Below are 8,067 nucleotides of genomic sequence, written 5' to 3'. Positions count from 1 at the left end.
GTTCGTAGCGACGAGTACTAACTTAATACGAAACCAAGAAAATGAAACTGAAAGCCAAAAACCACGTCCACGTCAGACTCCACTTTTGTCCAAAAAGGGGTAAAATCGTCAGTTCACACCAATGAGAAAGAAATTACAGTGAAAAGTAGGGATGGGTCGTCACATATACCATATGTAATTTTTCTATCATTGATTAAATATACAAATGTCACGTGACGATAAACACATGGGTACAAATACAAATAAAACTTTAAAAAATATGTGTACAAAAAGAAACTAATATATGGGTACAAATTAAAAATGAAAAGAAAATTGGTACAAATTAAAAAAGGTTTGCAAATTAAAAATAGATACAAACTAAAAATAAATATATATGATAAAAAATTTAGCCATAAATATAGATATACTAATTGTAACATTTTTAACACTAAAGGAATATATTTAAAAATAAAAATATTTTATTATTCAAATAATTAATGAAGTTATTAATACCCAATGACCTTGATCAAAAATTGAAAATGAATAGGGTTTTAATCAATGTACTAGCAAAATGAAGGATGTGAACATAATTTCTCCTTTTTTTTAAGAGAACTGCAAATATCATTGCCTGGGCCACAATCTAAAAAGTACAGAAAGCCACGAGGGGGCTAACAACATCAAACCAAAATACAGAGCAAAAAAAAAAAAAGCGAACAACCCTGTCCCCCCTTACAACCTCCTATAACTAAATACTAGTTTGGAGGACATGAAAGTCCATCCTTGTTCAAAACACCAACAAATGAAGATGGGGTCATTAAACCCAAACTAAGTCGCTCATCTCTGAACCCGTATGCGACGCTATGAAATTCGTCGTTTCATTAGCTGATCTTGGAACCCAAGACTAGTTGCAGGCAAGGAAGGATGATCCCATTGCCGAATCTTACATAGTGTGAGAAACACCTCCCCCCAGAATGTTTTAAGGACTATAATCTGTTTTGCATCTTATAAGTAGCGTGCCCTAGTTTTGAGGCTATGCCGCATGGTTCTAGTTCATCTTCTTCTCATGCCACATCCATATAAAAACATGATCTATATTATAGAGGCCTATCAAAGAGGACATGATCTAAGAAAGTAAGAAGTAGGAGACATTTTTTAGTGTGCCGAGAACATAGTCCGAAACTTCAACTGTCATAATACAAATGGTTAAAAATAAAAATTTCAAGTATCCAACCACTTGTATTATGAAACTTGTTTTACCAAATTGTGTTTGTGACACACTAAAATCTCTCAAAAAGTAGGCTACCCAATTTTCTACTTAGAAGGAGGAGAAGAAAATATAAGAGCACTTCCACCCCTACAAAGCTCCTTGCGAAATCGGCAATTCAATCCCCAAGAGGACAGTAACTACCTTTAGTGAACAATAATTGTCCAGGTGCATCTCCACCCCTAAACTGAATACCCCAGACAATTCGAATTGATTTTTTTAATAAAATAATAAAAAATATTTTTATTTTAAAATTCGGATAGAAATTTTAACCAATCTCATCACGCCATGTGTCATTATCCAAATGTACAATTTTTGTTGGTAGATTTTTGAGTATATTTTAACCAATTCCATAGACCTACGTGTCCTAATTCGGTAAGAATTTTGTGGAAGATAAAGTTAGGTATTTATAGAAAAAAATAATTACTTTTCTGTATTTTCTAATATTTTTTTATTAACTTAATTAATTTGGACCCTTGGGTTACAAAAAAGTTAAAATCCAACAGCCCAGATTTTGACATGTGGCCAACTGTAAATGTAACACCCCACCCCCGAAATACTTATTTTCAAGAAATAATTCCGATGATAGGCCCAATTTAAACTCTTGTTTAATTTACTACCATTAATCATTATTCTTTACTTCAATTCCTTAATTCCTCACAAAACTATATCCATATTTTAATTATCAAAACATACGATTTAATTATCAATTAAATCCTCAAATTTCGTCTGTTAAAACAACTTCTCAACAAAAGATTAATTCTCGCTTATTTAGGGCTGCATCTAATCCCTGTTAGACTGCCTACGTACCCTTGAGCGAGATCAAGCCCTTTGTAGTTCATCATTCACTTCCTAACTCATTTCCAAAAAACATTCAAGTGACTAAGAATCACTAACTAGGTTCAAACAAGCTAGTCACACAATGCATATCAAATATGGATTTAGAATATCGAAATTAGCTTTAAAAGACGGCATCGGCTCACAAGCCACGCGCTACCATGGGTGGTAGTCAGCTCCCCGACTTGCCGAAAAATTTCACTATTTCTAAAAATTCCCAAAATTTACATAAATGTAGAGAAAGTCAAGGGGAGCAACTTTTATACCTGGGCCGAAGTCCAATTTGGCCGGAAAACACCTCAAATTGCCCACAAACCGCCAGAAACCCTTAATTTTGGGTGTTCTTGATTCGACTCCAAAACAGCTCCGAAGCCCCAACCAATGTTTGGGCCTTTCTCCTGGGGTTGAGGGAAGTTTATTGGTGGTGGGGATCGACGGTAATCGTTGTCAGAATCATCGGAAAATGGTGAAACCCGTCGGGCAAATCGGAACTTTGTGGCTTTGAATTTTAACATTGGGTTAGAAATTTAGAAATATAACACCACAGGGACGTTGGGCTCGTCGAGATCTTTCCATGGACACCAAGATCACCCAAAACGGAGGTCGGATGAGGGAGAAACGGCTAGGTCAAAATTGATGGTTCATGGGTCAAAAACGACCTGTCTCCTCCCTCCTTTCCCTCCTTTCTCCCCCTCCTGATTGGCTCTCTCCCCCTCCTTTTCTCTCCCGCACTCTCCTTTCCTCCCTCTTCCTTGCTACCATCCGGCAGCTTCTAGAGTGTTTTTTTCTTCTTCTTTCTTCTCTCATTTTCTTCTTTTCTAATTAGTCCCTTTCCCAAAGTAATGCGAACCCCTAAAATATTAAATTCCTATTTTATTTAAGAAACTTCTAACGTCCATAACTTCTCTTTCCTCGTCTCAATTCACGAACAGCCTTCGCCTACGCACTCGTGGTGTCGAGCTCAATTCGAAAACATTAAGAGTGACAACCGAAGGTCTACGGATTTTAAATAATTGATTTCCAAACTTCAAACTTCGTAACTGGTTTAATTAAAATCTAATTTCAAATAAATTAATATAAATTCTCGAAACAAAACTTTAAAATTTCTCAATTCAATTTTTTCATAACCATAAATTGATTATTTTCGATTTTCTCCACATATTCATATATTTAAATTTTTAGGGTATTACAGTAACATTTTTTTTTCTTCATATTTTTCTTTTTTTAAAGTCGAAAATCTAGACCGCTGATCGGAAATCAAACGATCAAAATTGTGCCACATCATCTAGCCATTACGGTTAGATTTAAAAAAAAAATAGCATTGGAAATCCAACGGCCTAGCATGTGCCATGTGTCCTTATCCGACCTCATTAGTGCGCATCCACTGGCCCCACGCTGCAGTGCTGTTAGAGATGCGTGCCCACTCGAGAGTGTTTTCATATCTTCTAGGGAATTTGAAAAGGGTGGAAGCAATCTAAAAAAGCAACTCCCTAAAAATCCGACATGGAAAAAATAATCGTTGGGCAATAGTCAATTCAATCCACCCAAGTCAATTCCCCATTTGAAAAAGGAGGAGTTTTGGGGGAGGAGGGGATCTAAAAAATTCAACCGCCCACAAAAAACATCCGTTGGAAATCCAACGGCCTAGAACAAGCCACGTCGCCCCCATCCAGACTCCATTAGTGCGTTGGCATGCAGGCCCCATGATGTGCAGGATGTCAGGAATGTGTTTTCCACGCGCCTGGCATAATTTTTTTTTCTTTAGATAATGGTTGACGTCAGCCTTGTGTCATTTGGACTGGGCCAGTTAGTAATTGCTTGGAAAAGAAACTGGGCTCCCCTAAAGCCCAATGGACTTAGGAGGGCTAGAGGTGTTTTTTTAGGGGAGGGGAATAAATTCACTATCTCCTAGGGAATTAGAGAGGAGTTGCTTTAAATGAAGGGAACTTTAACGAAAAGCTCCCGGTATTGTTCACTTTAACGAAAAACCACATTTTTACACTAAAAAGTCAATCCTGGTACTATTCACTTCACCCCTTATTTTGTCCTTATCATTAAAACTCAAAGTTTTCAAACCATTTTCATTAGTTTTCCTTTAAATGAAAGAGTTTGGGTTGGGTCGGTAGAAAATGCACCGACCACAACTTACAATAGTGAAGTTTTGGAAAAAACTTGTACCACTACAATTGTAACCGGACGGTTAATTTGATATTATTTGTATATATGCATATGAAGGGAAGGAGAAGGTTTTTTTTTTTTGTTTTTTTTTAGAGAAATACGATATTTGATATTCATTACAAACAAAGCAATACAAGGATAAATTGACAACAAACTGACGATAGTGTGCATATTGGGTCTCAATAAAACCTTGCCGGAGTACCCGGTCTAAGGAAAAATAGTGTCTCACACGACGAAAGGAACTATCCCCAAATGTCAATACAGAAACAAATTACAAGAAATCCCTAAGCAAATCAGGGGAATCTTCCACCCACCAAACATGTAGCGTATAACCATTGCTGTGTTGTGAGCATCAACCGTGCAGTAAAGCATGCAACCATGGCTTCCATAGTTCTTTCCACATGCTGCAAAACCAACATGAACCACCAGCTGAAAATGTCACTAACAAATTGGAGGTAACTTGACGCCAAACGCCGTATACAATCTTCAAACAGGTGCTATCCTAGAGAACCTAAGGAGACCTAGGAACCCTAGAGAGCAATTTTCCTAGGAATACCAAGACTAAACAATGAAAACTAAATTAAAATAAAATTACAAAAACTCGCCCGAAGTGAAACAAAGGGAAAGAAACCAAGAAGGGAACCACAATTTGGCACACCCAGCCAGTAGGATGTCGGCATCCACACACCAAAACCAAGCCGTACTAGCCGAAGGGGGCCACAACCAAATCTAGAAACCACAGGCAGCGGGCCTCCAACCAGTTCGACCCAAGCTGTGTGCAGATGAACCCCAGAAAAAATCACTGGCAAAATCGAAACGGATCTCCCAGCACCAAAAGGGAAAGGCAGAGGTGGCACCTACTGCCAACAACCCAAAAACCAAACACTAACACCAATTCGGACCCAAAACAAAGAGACACAAGAGGGCAAGGTATGGATCTGAAGGTTGGGCAGGAGGGAGAACACGGGATGGAAGGAATGTGGAGGTCTGAAACAAGATGCTAGGAGAGAAAGAGAGGAAGGCTAGGACAAGAAAGAGATGAGGGACAGGTCGCCCACCGGCCTCCAGCCTTAGCTAAAGGCTAGCGGCGGAGGCTAGGGTTTCTGAGGGGAGGGTGCTGAGAGAGAGAGCTAGTTGTACTTCTATTAGGCAATGCCAAATTAAAAAACAAGGGAAGGAGAAGGTTGAACAAGTGAAAACAAAATGATACAATGAAATGATGGAAAAGAAGACAACTGGAATTTCGAAAAGCCATTTGGGACATTAATATCTGCAATAGATAGTACCCAGATACTAATGTGCACTTTTGGTCGGTTGGTAGTTCATCAACTTTTTGTATTTAGTTTTCTATACTTTTCCTTTATTATTAATATAATAGTTCAAAAAAATCTGATGATGGCGTAGTCGGATTAAATTCTTGACTTCAAGCCGGTTTTCCCTTTTCTTTTTTTAATTTATGTACTCTTAATATTAATATAATAGTTCAAAATAATGTACTCTTAACGAAATGTAGCCGATTTCTGTTTGGAAATTGAACTTTATAAAAATTTAATTTTTGTTCTACTAGTGGTGTTCGTCCGGAGTTAGTTGGCGCTAATGGTCCCCTGGAGTTGGTGGTGGTGATGGTTTGCCAGAGTTGTCCAGCGTTGATGGTCTGTCGAAGTTGGTAGTGGCGGTGGCGGTTGGAAGCATCTCGTGAGTTGTTGGTTATTGTTTTGAGTGGCAGATATATAATAAAACTAAACTTTATTAATTACTAGTTGGCTGGTTGACCTATACCATAAATACCTAAACTCAAAATATTATAAACTTTGAAGAAGGTGGTATTTAAATTTTAAACTCCAACCCCACTCTATAACATTAGCATATAAAATTTGCAATTTGAAAGAAGATCCTATGTTTGTGCTTCAAGTTGAATGGCACGTTTGGCGTATAAGAATTCTTAATTAGGTATTCGAGAGTGATGACTTGGACATTAGGTGGGGTCGTTTTTGTTGGTAAAACTTGGTGGGTCATTATTTACTATTTAGGTTAAAGAATTAAGTGGTGTTTTGAGAGGTTTATATTTATTTACCCAACCCAACTCCCTTTTTCAATAGCCGACCATCTACTACATAGTCTATAGAAGGATAATTACGAGGAAACTGTATGCACAAAGCATTCTCCTTTCTTTTTGAAAAAAAACAAGAAAAAAAAAAAAAAAACTAGCTGGTGGTTTTGTCATGATAATCATTTCTTTGGGGTCTAGGAAGACTCACAAAGACATTTCAATCTCTCTTAACCACCATTTTGTTATTCACAAGTGTCATAAATCGAGCTCAGGATGTGTCATATGAAATACGGACTATAAATTCATTCTCAATCACTGGACCACCGCGTGATGGTTGTATGCATAGAGCATACTAAAACTTCTCTTTTTTTTAAAAAAAAAAATTTACTATTATTAGGGGAAGGGAGAAGAGTTTGAAACTAGTACAATAATTTAGGTGAAAGGGAGTTTTGAACCCATAACACATAGATAGAAACCCAACAATCTATCCACTAAAACTTCTAGTAACACTAACAAATAGTTTCTAAAAAATGATAATTACACACTATTTTTGTCCTCTACGCACCTAACTTAATTATGTTTAGAGTAATGTTGGGGAGACTAAATGTGTAGACTAAATAAGCAAACTAAATGAGATGTCACTAATAGAAGTGAATACGTTTATTAACGATTAAGTAATAATTCAATCACCAACTTTCATATTATTTAATTTATAAAATTTAGTCTACAAATTTAATCTATCTAACATTAGTCGTATGTTTATTGTAAATGTTAAAAATAAAGTGCGAAAATCTAACTTTTACTATTTTATTTGTTGTTTGCTTTTGTTAATTTGTACCTAGCAACAAAGGAAAAAGGCAAAGGAAAAAAGTAATTAAATGAGTTTATGTCTAAATGAGGGCATGCCAGGTAGGTTCGTCATCGATTATACGTCACTGCTTACAATACTACTCGTATCTGATTGGCCATGCACAAGTCAGAGATGCTCCAAAAACCAAATCTTAGTAAATATCCCCAATGAAATCCCAATTTCATGCCTTTTGTTAGTGCATTATTTTTTTATACCTCACTTTCATGTTTCCATCATAATTATGACAACCTAAATCATGAGTAATCACCTTGGACTTATCTCAGACTTTACTAAAGATACTACTTACTCATGTGGGTATGCACATATTTTTCGTATACAATAAAACCTACGATTGAAATTGTTTAATTTTTTTTACTTTTATTTCAAGATTATCCTTACAAAAATGATAGTCATTCAAATGTATACAAGAAATTAACGATATAGATATCAAATAACATTTTCATAATAAAACGTTTATTATTTGATAGATTTGGGTGATAAAACAATCTTTAATTCAAATGTTTTTCGTAGGAGTGGCTTTTGATTTAAGATTAAGAAATTTGACGGTTCCAATCGTTGATTTATTCGATCAAAATACGTTATTTGCAAATGAGGAATATGTGTATCCCCACATGGGGGAAGCTAGTATTATCCCTTTATTAATATATCTTGTGTCAGAATACCTTATCAGTTAAATCTTCTATACAACAGCCATAAGGTTTTCAATGTTAATTATTTATTGTATTTTTATATGTAATTTTTTTAAGGGAAACAAAATTGTTCCAACTACTCCACTTTTGATTTTTAATTCGTTCATGGATTTTCACCTCTATTTAAAAGGTGGGCTTAGGGGGGTTTACCATTATTATTTGTTGTACTGCACAAATTTACTTCAAATTAATTTCTTGG

This window comes from Malus sylvestris, chromosome 11, assembly GCF_916048215.2.
Source record: "Malus sylvestris chromosome 11, drMalSylv7.2, whole genome shotgun sequence".
NCBI lineage: Eukaryota > Viridiplantae > Streptophyta > Magnoliopsida > Rosales > Rosaceae > Malus > Malus sylvestris.
This window is presented reverse-complemented; position numbering follows the sequence as displayed.